A 14760-nucleotide genomic window follows, 5' to 3' on the forward strand; every position below is an offset into this window, starting at 1 on the left:
GTGGGACCTAATTGAACTGATTTTCGGCTTTGACCTTTTAAATATGATAAATGAGACAATTGGACTCTAAGAATTAAGAGTTTTGTTACGTTAGCTTGATTGCCGGAACTCAGTATTTACACTGCGCACTGTGTTAGCTCTTTATTTACAGATTTAGATCAACAAGTCAGTTTTACTCTGGGATTAATCCTAGCCCTTTGCGCGCTGAAGAAATAGAGACAGTTTCAAAAACAACATTTCATTAACTTTCTAACAGTATCAATCCGTTTGAGTTACAAGGGTTGCGTCACATATTCGTACCAACATTTACTTAGCGATAATTTTGCGATATTACTAGGTTGCATTGCTTTTAACAGTGAAACGATTGATCGTGTACCTAATTGAACTGATTGTGGACTTTGACCTTATAAATGTGGTAAATTAGACAATTGAACGCCAAGAATTAACATTCTTGTTATGTTAGCTTGATTGCCGGAACTCAGTATTTACACTGAGCGCTGTGTTAGCTCTTTATTTGCAAATTAAGATTAATGAGTCATTCTTACTGTGGCACTAATCGTAGCAGTTAGCGCGCCTTGAAAAAATGGAGACATTTTCAAAAAGTGCATTTCATTAACTTTCTGATAGCATCAGTGCATTTGAGTTACAACGGTTGCGCCACCTATTGGAACCAACATGTATTTAGCAATTTTTTTTCCGATATTACTAGGTTGCATTGCTTTCAACAGTGAAACGATTCACCGTGGAAACTTTTTAAAGTGATTTTAGACTTTGACCTTTTAAAAGCGGTAAATGAGACAATTGATCTTCAGCATGATTGCCAGAACTCAGTAGTTACATTGCGCGCTGTGTTAGCTCTTTATTTACAAATTTAGATCAATGAGTTGTTTTTACTCTGGGACTAATCCCAGCCATTAGCGCGCTGAAGAAATAGAGAGTGTTTCAAAAACTACATTTCATTGACTTTCTAACGGTATCCGTCCGTTCGTTTAACAACAGTTGCGTCACCAATGGGTACCACCATGTATTTAGCGATATTTTTCCGATATTACTAGGTTGTATTGCTTTTAACAGTGAAACGATTGACCGTGGGACCTAATTGAACTGATTTTCGGCTTTGACCTTTTAAATGTGGTAAATGAGAGAATTGGACTCTAAGAATTAAGATTCTTGTTACGTTAGCTTGATTGCCGGAACTCAGTATTTACACTGCGCGCTGTGTAAGTTCCTTATTTACAATTTTAGATAAATGAGTCATTTTCACTCTGGGACTAATCCCAGCCTTTAGCGCGCTGAAGAAATGGAGACAGTTTCAAAAACAACATTTCATTAACTTTCTAACAGTATCAATCCGTTTGAGTTACAAGGGTTGCGTCACATATTCGTACCAACATGTATTTAGCGATATTTTTGCGATATTACTAGGTTGCATTGCTTTTAGAAGTGAAACGATTGACCGTGGGACCTAATTGAACTGATTTTAGACCTTGACCTTATAAATGTGGTAATTGAGACAATTGGACTCCAAGAATTAACATTCTTCTTACTTTGGCATGAATGCTGGAACTCGCTAGTTACACTGGAAACTGTTTTAGCTCTTTATCTACAAATGTAGATCAATGAGTCATTTATATTGTGAGACTAATCATATCTGTTATCGCGTCCTAAAGAAATAGAGACAGATTCAAAAACAACATTTCATTGACTTTCTAACGGTGTCAGTCCGTTTGAGTTATAACGGTTGTGTCACATATTCCTACCAACATGTATTTTGCGATATTTTTCCGATATTACTAGGCTGCATTGCCATTAAAAGTGAAGCAATTTATCGTGGGACCTAATTGAACTGATTTTCGGCTTTGACCTTTTAAATGTGATAAATGAGACAATTGGACTCTAAGAATTAAGAGTTTTGTTACGTTAGCTTGATTGCCGGAACTCAGTATTTACACTGCGCGCTGTGTTAGCTCTTTATTTACAGATTTAGATCAACAAGTCAGTTTTACTCTGGGATTAATCCTAGCCCTTTGCGCGCTGAAGAAATGGAGACAGTTTCAAAAACAACATTTCATTAACTTTCTAACAGTATCAATCCGTTTGAGTTACAAGGGTTGCGTCACATATTCGTACCAACATTTACTTAGCGATAATTTTGCGATATTACTAGGTTGTATTGCTTTTGGAAGTGAAACGATTGACCGTGGGACCTAATTGAACTGATTTTGGACTTTGACCTTGTAAATGTGGTAACTGAGACAACTGGACTCCAAGAATTAACATTCTTCTTACTTTGGAATGAATACTGGAACTCCACAGTTACATTGGAAACTGTGTTAGCTCTTTATTTACAAATGTAGATCATTGAGTCATTTTTACTTAGGGACTAATCCTAGCCTTTAACGCGCTGAAGAAATGGAGACAGTTTCAAAAACAACATTTCATTAACTTTCTAACGATATCAGTCCGTTTGAGTTACAACGGTTGCGTCACATATTCGTACCAACATTTACTTAGCGATAATTTTGCGATATTACTAGGTTGCATTGCTTTTAACAGTGAAACGATTGATCGTGTAACTAATTGAACTGATTGTGGACTTTGACCTTATAAATGTGGTAAATTAGACAATTGAACGCCAAGAATTAACATTCTTGTTATGTTAGCTTGATTGCCGGAACTCAGTATTTACACTGAGCGCTGTGTTAGCTCTTTATTTGCAAATTAAGATTAATGAGTCATTCTTACTGTGGCACTAATCGTAGCAGTTAGCGCGCCTTGAAAAAATGGAGACAGTTTCAAAAAGTACATTTCATTAACTTTCTGATGGCATCAGTGCATTTGAGTTACAACGGTTGCGCCACCTATTGGAACCAACATGTATTTAGCAATTTTTTTTCCGATATTACTAGGTTGCATTGCTTTCAACAGTGAAACGATTCACCGTGGAAACTTTTTAAAGTGATTTTAGACTTTGACCTTTTAAAAGCGGTAAATGAGACAATTGATCTTCAGCATGATTGCCGGAACTCAGTAGTTACATTGCGCGCTGTGTTAGCTCTTTATTTACAAATTTAGATCAATGAGTTGTTTTTACTCTGGGACTAATCCCAGCCATTAGCGCGCTGAAGAAATAGAGAGTGTTTCAAAAACTACCTTTCATTGACTTTCTAACGGTATCCGTCCGTTCGTTTAACAACAGTTGCGTCACCAATGGGTACCACCATGTATTTAGCGATATTTTTCCGATATTACTAGGTTGTATTGCTTTTAACAGTGAAACGATTGACCGTGGGACCTAATTGAACTGATTTTCGGCTTTGACCTTTTAAATGTGGTAAATGAGACAATTGGACTCTAAGAATTAAGATTCTTGTTACGTTAGCTTGATTGCCGGAACTCAGTATTTACACTGCGCGCTGTGTAAGCACCTTATTTACAATTTTAGATAAATGAGTCATTTTTAATTTGGGACTAATCCCAGCCTTTAGCGCGCTGAAAAAATGGAGACAGTCTCAAAAACAACATTTCATTAACTTTCTGACGGTATCTGTCCGTTTGAGTTACAACGGTTGCGTCACCAATTGGTACCACCATGTACTTAGCGATATTTTTCCGATGTTCCTAGGTTGCATTGCTTTTGGAAATGAAACGATTGACCGTGGGACCTAATTGAACTGATTTTGGACTTTGACCTTGTAAATGTGGTAACTGAGACAATTGGACTGCAAGAATTAACATTCTTCTTACTTTGGAATGAATACTGAAACTCCACAGTTACATTGGAAACTGTGTTAGCTCTTTATTTACAAATGTAGATCATTGAGTCATTTTTACTTAGGAACTAATCCTAGTCTTTAACGCGCTGAAGAAATGGAGACAGTTTCAAAAACAACATTTCATTAACTTTCTAACGGTATCAGTCCGTTTGAGTTACAACGGTTGCGTCACATATTCGTACCAACATTTACTTAGCGATAATTTTGCGATATTACTAGGTTGCATTGCTTTTAACAGTGAAACGATTGAACGTGGGACCTAATTGGACTAATTTTGAACTTTGACCTTGCAAATGTGGTAAATGAGATAATTGGACTCTAAGAATTAAGATTCTTGTTACGTTAGCTTGATTGCCGGAACTCAGGATTTATACTGCGCGCTGTGTTAGCTCTTTATTTACAAATTTAGATCAATGAGTAGTTTTTACTCTGGGACTAATCCTAGACACTAGTGGTCGCTGAAGAAATGGATACAGTTTCAAAATCTACATTTCATTGACTTTTTGACGGTATCTGTCCGTTTGAGTTACAACAGTTGCGTCACAAATTGGTACCACCATGTATTTAGCGATATTTTTCCGATATTACTAGGTTGCATTGCTTTTAGAAGTGAAACGATTGACCGTGGGACCTAATTGAACTGATTTTGGACTTTGACCTTATAAATGTGGTAAATGAGACAATTGGACTCCAAGAATTAACATTCTTCTTACTTTGGCATGAATGCTGGAACTCGGCAGTTACACTGGAGACTGTGTTAGCTCTTCATCTACAAATGTAGATCAATGAGTTATTCATACTGTGAGACTAATCCTATCAGTTATCGCGTCCTGACGAAATAGAGACAGTTTCAAAAACAACATTTCATTGACTTTCTAACGGTATCCGTCCGTTCGTGTAACAACAGTTGCGTCACCAATTGGTACCACCATGTATTTAGCAATATTTTTCCGATATTACTAGGTTGCATTGCTTTTAACAGTGAAACGATTAACCGTGGGACCTAATTGAACTAATTTTAGACCTTGACCTTATAAATGTGGTAATTGAGACAATTGGACTCCAAGAATTAACATTCTTCTTACTTTGGCATGAATGCTGGAACTCCGCAGCTACACTGGAAACTGTGTTAGCTTTTTATTTACAAATGTAGATCAATGAGTCATTTTTACTCTGGGACTAATTCTAGCCATTAGCGCGCTGAAGAAATGGAGACAGTTTCACAAACTACATTTCAATGACTTTCTAACGGCGCCCGTCTGTTTTAGTTACAACAGTTGCGTCATCAATTGGTACCACCATGTATTTAGCGATATTTTTCTGATATTACTAGGTTACACTGCTTTTAACAGTGAAACGATTGACCGTGGGACCTAATTGGAATGATTTTGGACTTTGACCTTATAAATGCGGTAAATGAGACAATTGGACTCCGAGAATTAACATTCTTCTTACCATGGCATGCATGCTGGAACTCCGCAGTTACACTGGAAACTGTGTTAGCTCTTTATTTACAAATGTGGATCAATGAGTCATTTTTACTCTGGGACTATTTCTAGCCATTAGCGCGCGCTGAAGAAATGTAGACAGTTTCACAAACAACATTTCATTGACTTTCTAATGGTATCAGTCCGTTTGAGTTATAACGGTTGCGTCACATATTCGTACCAACATGTATTTAGCGATATTATTCCGATATTACTAGGCTGCATTGTCTTTTAAAGTGAAGCGATTTATCGTGGGACCTAATTGAACTGATTTTGGGCTTTGACCTTTTAAATGTGGTAAATGAGACAATTGGACTCTAAGAATTAAGATTCTTGTTACGTTAGCTTGATTGCCGGAACTCAGGATTTACACTGCGCGCTGTGTTAGCTCTTTAGTTACAAATTTAGATCAATGAGTAGTCTTTACTCTGGGACTAATCCTAGACACTAGTGGGCGCTGAAGAAAGGATACAGTTTCAAAAACTACATTCCATTGATTTTCTGACGGTATCTGTCCGTTTGAGTTACAACAGTTGCGTCACCATTTGGTACCACCATGTATTTAGCGATATTTTTCCGATATTACTAGGTTGCATTGCTTTTAGAAGTGAAACGATTGACCGTGGGACCTAATTGAACTGATTTTGGACTTTGACCTTATAAATGTGGTAAATCAGACAATTGGACTCCAAGAATTAACATTCTTCTTACTTTGGCATGAATGCTGGAACTCGGCAGTTACACTGGAAATTGTGTTAGCTCTTTATCTACAAATGTAGATCAATGAGTGATTCATACTGTGAGACTAATCCTATCCGTTATCGCGTCCTGAAGAAATAGAGACAATTTCACAAACAACACTTCATTGACTTTATAACGGTAATTGTCTGTTTCAGTTACAACTGCTGCGTAACCAATTGGTACCACCATGTGTTTAGCGAGATTTTTCCGATATTACTAGGTTGCATTGCTTTTAACAGTGAAACAATTGACCGTGGGACCTAATTGAACTGATTTTAGACCTTGACCTTATAAATGTTGTAATTGAGACAATTGGACTCCAAGAATTAACATTCTTCTTATTTTGGCATGAATGCTGGAACTCCGCAGTTACACTAGAAACTGTGTTAGCTCTTTATTTACAAATGTAGATCAATGAGTCATTTTTACTCTGGGACTAATCCTAGCCATTAGCGCGCGCTGAAGAAATGGAGACAATTTTAATAACTACATTTCATTGACTTTCTAACGGTAATCGTCCGTTTCAGTTACAACAGTTGCGTCACCAATTGGTACCACCATGTATTTAGTAATATTTTTCCGATGTTACTAGGTTGCATTGCTTTTAGAAGTGAAACGATTGACGTGGCACCTAATTTAACTGATTTTTGACTTTGACCTTATAAATGTGGTGAATAAGACAATTGGACACCAAGAATTAACATTCTTCTTACTTTGGCATGTGTGCTAGAACTCGGCAGTTACACTGGAAACTGTGTTAGCTCTTTATCTACAAATGTAGATCAATGAGTCATTTATATTGTGAGACTAATCCTATCTGTTATCGCGTCCTGAAGAAATAGAGACAGATTCAAAAACAACATTTCATTGACTTTCTAACGGTGTCAGTCCGTTTGAGTTATAACGGTTGCGTCACATATTCCTACCAACATGTATTTTGCGATATTTTTCCGATATTACTAGGCTGCATTGCCTATAAAAGTAAAGCAATTTATCGTGGGACCTAATTGAACTGATTTTCGGCTTTGACCTTTCAAATGTGGTAAATGAGACAATTGTACTTTAAGGATTAAGATTTTTGTTACATTAGCTTGATTGCCGGAACTCAGTATTTACACTGCGCGCGGTGTTAGCTCTTGATTTACAAATTTAGATCAATAAGTCATTTTTACTCTGGGATTAATCCTAGCCCTTTGCGCGCTGAAGAAATGGAGACAGTTTCAAAAACTACATTTCATTGACTTTCTAACGGTATCCGTCCGTTCTTGTAACAACAGTTGCGTCACCAATGGGTACCACCATGTATTTAGCGATATTTTTCCGATATTACTATGTTGTATTGCTTTTAACAGTGTAACGATTGACCGTGGGACCTAATTGAACTGATTTTTGGCTTTGACCTTTTATATGTGGTAAATGAGACAATTGGACTCCAAGAATTAACATTCTTCTTACTTTGGCATGAATGCTGGAACTCTGCAGTTACACTGGAAACTGTGTTAGCTCTTTATCTACAAATGTAGATCAATGAGTCATTTATACTGTGAGACTAATCCTATCCGTTATCGCGTCCTGAAAAAATAGAGACAGTTTCACAAACAACACTTCATTGACTTTGTAACGGTAATTGTCCGTTTCAGTTACAACAGCTGCGTAACCAATTGGTACCACCATGTGTTTAGCGAGATTTTTCCGATATTACTAGGTTGCATTGCTTTTAACAGTGAAACGATTGACGTGGCACCTAATTTAACTGATTTTTGACTTTGACCTTTTAAATGTGGTGAATAAGACAATTGGACACCAAGAATTAACATTCTTCTTACTTTAGCATGTATGCTAGAACTCGGCAGTTACACTGAAATCTGTGTTAGCTCTTTATCTACAAATGTAGATCAATGAGTCATTTATATTGTGAGACTAATCCTATCTGTTATCGCGTCCTGAAGAAATAGAGACAGATTCAAAAACAACATTTCATTGACTTTCTAACGGTGTCAGTCCGTTTGAGTTATAACGGTTGCGTCACATATTCCTACCAACATGTATTTTGCGATATTTTTCCGATATTACTAGGCTGCATTGCCTATAAAAGTAAAGCAATTTATCGTGGGACCTAATTGAACTGATTTTCGGCTTTGACCTTTTAAATGTGGCAAATGAGACAATTGTACTTTAAGGATTAAGATTTTTGTTACATTAGCTTGATTGCCGGAACTCAGTATTTACACTGCGCGCGGTGTTAGCTCTTGATTTACAAATTTAGATCAATAAGTCATTTTTACTCTGGGATTAATCCTAGCCCTTTGCGCGCTGAAGAAATGGAGACAGTTTCAAAAACTACATTTCATTGACTTTCTAACGGTATCCGTCCGTTCTTGTAACAACAGTTGCGTCACCAATGGGTACCACCATGTATTTAGCGATATTTTTCCGATATTACTATGTTGTATTGCTTTTAACAGTGTAACGATTGACCGTGGGACCTAATTGAACTGATTTTTGGCTTTGACCTTTTATATGTGGTAAATGAGACAATTGGACTCCAAGAATTAACATTCTTCTTACTTTGGCATGAATGCTGGAACTCTGCAGTTACACTGGAAACTGTGTTAGCTCTTTATCTACAAATGTAGATCAATGAGTCATTTATACTGTGAGACTAATCCTATCCGTTATCGCGTCCTGAAAAAATAGAGACAGTTTCACAAACAACACTTCATTGACTTTGTAACGGTAATTGTCCGTTTCAGTTACAACAGCTGCGTAACCAATTGGTACCACCATGTGTTTAGCGAGATTTTTCCGATATTACTAGGTTGCATTGCTTTTAACAGTGAAACGATTGACGTGGCACCTAATTTAACTGATTTTTGACTTTGACCTTTTAAATGTGGTGAATAAGACAATTGGACACCAAGAATTAACATTCTTCTTACTTTGGCATGTATGCTAGAACTCGGCAGTTACACTGAAATCTGTGTTAGCTCTTTATCTACAAATGTAGATCAATGAGTCATTTATATTGTGAGACTAATCCTATCTGTTATCGCGTCCTGAAGAAATAGAGACAGATTCAAAAACAATATTTCATTGACTTTCTAACGGTGTCAGTCCGTTTGAGTTATAACGGTTGCGTCACATATTCCTACCAACATGTATTTTGCGATATTTTTCCGATATTACTAGGCTGCATTGCCTATAAAAGTAAAGCAATTTATCGTGGGACCTAATTGAACTGATTTTCGGCTTTGACCTTTTAAATGTGGTAAATGAGACAATTGTACTTTAAGGATTAAGATTTTTGTTACATTAGCTTGATTGCCGGAACTCAGTATTTACACTGCGCGCGGTGTTAGCTCTTGATTTACAAATTTAGATCCATAAGTCATTTTTACTCTGGGATTAATCCTAGCCCTTTGCGCGCTGAAGAAATGGAGACAGTTTCAAAAACTACATTTCATTGACTTTCTAACGGTATCCGTCCGTTCTTGTAACAACAGTTGCGTCACCAATGGGTACCACCATGTATTTAGCGATATTTTTCCGATATTACTATGTTGTATTGCTTTTAACAGTGTAACGATTGACCGTGGGACCTAATTGAACTGATTTTTGGCTTTGACCTTTTATATGTGGTAAATGAGACAATTGGACTCCAAGAATTAACATTCTTCTTACTTTGGCATTAATGCTGGAACTCTGCAGTTACACTGGAAACTGTGTTAGCTCTTTATCTACAAATGTAGATCAATGAGTCATTTATACTGTGAGACTAATCCTATCCGTTATCGCGTCCTGAAAAAATAGAGACAGTTTCACAAACAACACTTCATTGACTTTGTAACGGTAATTGTCCGTTTCAGTTACAACAGCTGCGTAACCAATTGGTACCACCATGTGTTTAGCGAGATTTTTCCGATATTACTAGGTTGCATTGCTTTTAACAGTGAAACGATTGACGTGGCACCTAATTTAACTGATTTTTGACTTTGACCTTTTAAATGTGGTGAATAAGACAATTGGACACCAAGAATTAACATTCTTCTTACTTTGGCATGTATGCTAGAACTCGGCAGTTACACTGGAAACTGTGTTAGCTCTTTATTTTCAAATGTAGATCAATGAGTCATTCTTATTGTGAGGCTAATCCTATCCGTTAACGCGCCCTGAAGAAATAGAGACAGTTTCAGAAACAACATTTCATTGACTTTCTAACGGTATCCGTCCGTTCTTGTAACAACAGTTGCGTCACCAATAGGTACCACCATGTATGTAGCGATATTTTTCCGATATTACTATGTTGTATTGCTTTTAACAGTGTAACGATTGACCGTGGGACCTAATTGAACTGATTTTCGGCTTTGACCTTTTATATGTGGTAAATGAGACAATTGGACTCTAAGAATTAACATTCTTGTTACGTTAGCTTGATTGCCGGAACTCAGTATTTACACTGCGCGCTGTGTTAGCTCTTTATTTACAAATGTAGATCAATGAGTCATTTATATTGTGACACTAATCCTATCCGTTATCGCGTCCTGAAAAAATAGAGACAGTTTCACAAACAACACTTCATTGACTTTGTAACGGTAATTGTCCGTTTCAGTTACAACAGCTGCGTAACCAATTGGTACCACCATGTGTTTAGCGAGATTTTTCCGATATTACTAGGTTGCATTGCTTTTAACAGTGAAACGATTGACGTGGCACCTAATTTAACTGATTTTTGACTTTGACCTTTTAAATGTGGTGAATAAGACAATTGGACACCAAGAATTAACATTCTTCTTACTTTAGCATGTATGCTAGAACTCGGCAGTTACACTGAAATCTGTGTTAGCTCTTTATCTACAAATGTAGATCAATGAGTCATTTATATTGTGAGACTAATCCTATCTGTTATCGCGTCCTGAAGAAATAGAGACAGATTCAAAAACAACATTTCATTGACTTTCTAACGGTGTCAGTCCGTTTGAGTTATAACGGTTGCGTCACATATTCCTACCAACATGTATTTTGCGATATTTTTCCGATATTACTAGGCTGCATTGCCTATAAAAGTAAAGCAATTTATCGTGGGACCTAATTGAACTGATTTTCGGCTTTGACCTTTTAAATGTGGCAAATGAGACAATTGTACTTTAAGGATTAAGATTTTTGTTACATTAGCTTGATTGCCGGAACTCAGTATTTACACTGCGCGCGGCGTTAGCTCTTGATTTACAAATTTAGATCAATAAGTCATTTTTACTCTGGGATTAATCCTAGCCCTTTGCGCGCTGAAGAAATGGAGACAGTTTCAAAAACTACATTTCATTGACTTTCTAACGGTATCCGTACGTTCTTGTAACAACAGTTGCGTCACCAATGGGTACCACCATGTATTTAGCGATATTTTTCCGATATTACTATGTTGTATTGCTTTTAACAGTGTAACGATTGACCGTGGGACCTAATTGAACTGATTTTTGGCTTTGACCTTTTATATGTGGTAAATGAGACAATTGGACTCCAAGAATTAACATTCTTCTTACTTTGGCATGAATGCTGGAACTCTGCAGTTACACTGGAAACTGTGTTAGCTCTTTATCTACAAATGTAGATCAATGAGTCATTTATACTGTGAGACTAATCCTATCCGTTATCGCGTCCTGAAAAAATAGAGACAGTTTCACAAACAACACTTCATTGACTTTGTAACGGTAATTGTCCGTTTCAGTTACAACAGCTGCGTAACCAATTGGTACCACCATGTGTTTAGCGAGATTTTTCCGATATTACTAGGTTGCATTGCTTTTAACAGTGAAACGATTGACGTGGCACCTAATTTAACTGATTTTTGACTTTGACCTTTTAAATGTGGTGAATAAGACAATTGGACACCAAGAATTAACATTCTTCTTACTTTGGCATGTATGCTAGAACTCGGCAGTTACACTGAAATCTGTGTTAGCTCTTTATCTACAAATGTAGATCAATGAGTCATTTATATTGTGAGACTAATCCTATCTGTTATCGCGTCCTGAAGAAATAGAGACAGATTCAAAAACAATATTTCATTGACTTTCTAACGGTGTCAGTCCGTTTGAGTTATAACGGTTGCGTCACATATTCCTACCAACATGTATTTTGCGATATTTTTCCGATATTACTAGGCTGCATTGCCTATAAAAGTAAAGCAATTTATCGTGGGACCTAATTGAACTGATTTTCGGCTTTGACCTTTTAAATGTGGTAAATGAGACAATTGTACTTTAAGGATTAAGATTTTTGTTACATTAGCTTGATTGCCGGAACTCAGTATTTACACTGCGCGCGGTGTTAGCTCTTGATTTACAAATTTAGATCCATAAGTCATTTTTACTCTGGGATTAATCCTAGCCCTTTGCGCGCTGAAGAAATGGAGACAGTTTCAAAAACTACATTTCATTGACTTTCTAACGGTATCCGTCCGTTCTTGTAACAACAGTTGCGTCACCAATGGGTACCACCATGTATTTAGCGATATTTTTCCGATATTACTATGTTGTATTGCTTTTAACAGTGTAACGATTGACCGTGGGACCTAATTGAACTGATTTTTGGCTTTGACCTTTTATATGTGGTAAATGAGACAATTGGACTCCAAGAATTAACATTCTTCTTACTTTGGCATTAATGCTGGAACTCTGCAGTTACACTGGAAACTGTGTTAGCTCTTTATCTACAAATGTAGATCAATGAGTCATTTATACTGTGAGACTAATCCTATCCGTTATCGCGTCCTGAAAAAATAGAGACAGTTTCACAAACAACACTTCATTGACTTTGTAACGGTAATTGTCCGTTTCAGTTACAACAGCTGCGTAACCAATTGGTACCACCATGTGTTTAGCGAGATTTTTCCGATATTACTAGGTTGCATTGCTTTTAACAGTGAAACGATTGACGTGGCACCTAATTTAACTGATTTTTGACTTTGACCTTTTAAATGTGGTGAATAAGACAATTGGACACCAAGAATTAACATTCTTCTTACTTTGGCATGTATGCTAGAACTCGGCAGTTACACTGGAAACTGTGTTAGCTCTTTATTTTCAAATGTAGATCAATGAGTCATTCTTATTGTGAGGCTAATCCTATCCGTTAACGCGCCCTGAAGAAATAGAGACAGTTTCAGAAACAACATTTCATTGACTTTCTAACGGTATCCGTCCGTTCTTGTAACAACAGTTGCGTCACCAATAGGTACCACCATGTATGTAGCGATATTTTTCCGATATTACTATGTTGTATTGCTTTTAACAGTGTAACGATTGACCGTGGGACCTAATTGAACTGATTTTCGGCTTTGACCTTTTATATGTGGTAAATGAGACAATTGGACTCTAAGAATTAACATTCTTGTTACGTTAGCTTGATTGCCGGAACTCAGTATTTACACTGCGCGCTGTGTTAGCTCTTTATTTACAAATGTAGATCAATGAGTCATTTATATTGTGACACTAATCCTATCCGTTATCGCGTCCTGAAAAAATAGAGACAGTTTCACAAACAACACTTCATTGACTTTGTAACGGTAATTGTCCGTTTCAGTTACAACAGCTGCGTAACCAATTGGTACCACCATGTGTTTAGCGAGATTTTTCCGATATTACTAGGTTGCATTGCTTTTAACAGTGAAACGATTGACGTGGCACCTAATTTAACTGATTTTTGACTTTGACCTTATAAATGTGGTGAATAAGACAATTGGACACCAAGAATTAACATTCTTCTTACTTTGGCATGTATGCCTGAACTCGGCAGTTACACTGGAATCTGTGTTAGCTCTTTATCTAGAAATGTAGATCAATGAGTCATTTATATTGTGAGACTAATCCTATCTGTTATCGCGTCCTGAAGAAATAGAGACAGATTCAAAAACAACATTTCATTGATTTTCTAACGGTATCAGTCCGTTTGAGTTACAACGGTTGCGTCACATATTCGTACCAACATTTACTTAGCGATAATTTTGCGATATTACTAGGTTGCATCGCTTTTAAAAGTGAAACGATTGAACGTGGGACCTAATTGGACTAATTTTGAACTTTGACCTTGCAAATGTGGTAAATGAGATAATTGGACTCTAAGAATTAAGATTCTTGTTACGTTAGCTTGATTGCCGGAACTCAGGATTTATACTGCGCGCTGTGTTAGCTCTTTATTTACAAATTTAGATCAATGAGTAGTTTTTACTCTGGGACTAATCCTAGACACTAGTGGTGGCTGAAGAAATGGATACAGTTTCAAAATCTACATTTCATTGACTTTCTGACGGTATCTGTCCGTTTGAGTTACAACAGTTGCGTCACAAATTGGTACCACCATGTATTTAGCGATATTTTTCCGATATTACTAGGTTGCATTGCTTTTAGAAGTGAAACGATTGACCGTGGGACCTAATTGAACTGATTTTGGACTTTGGCCTTATAAATGTGGTAAATGAGACAATTGGACTCCAAGAATTAACATTCTTCTTACTTTGGCATGAATGCTGGAACTCGGCAGTTACACTGGAGACTGTGTTAGCTCTTCATCTACAAATGTAGATCAATGAGTTATTCATACTGTGAGACTAATCCTATCAGTTATCGCGTCCTGACGAAATAGAGACAGTTTCAAAAACAACATTTCATTGACTTTCTAACGGTATCCGTCCGTTCGTGTAACAACAGTTGCGTCACCAATTGGTACCACCATGTATTTAGCAATATTTTTCCGATATTACT

This window comes from Hydractinia symbiolongicarpus, chromosome 7 (genome assembly GCF_029227915.1).
Source record: "Hydractinia symbiolongicarpus strain clone_291-10 chromosome 7, HSymV2.1, whole genome shotgun sequence".
NCBI lineage: Eukaryota > Metazoa > Cnidaria > Hydrozoa > Anthoathecata > Hydractiniidae > Hydractinia > Hydractinia symbiolongicarpus.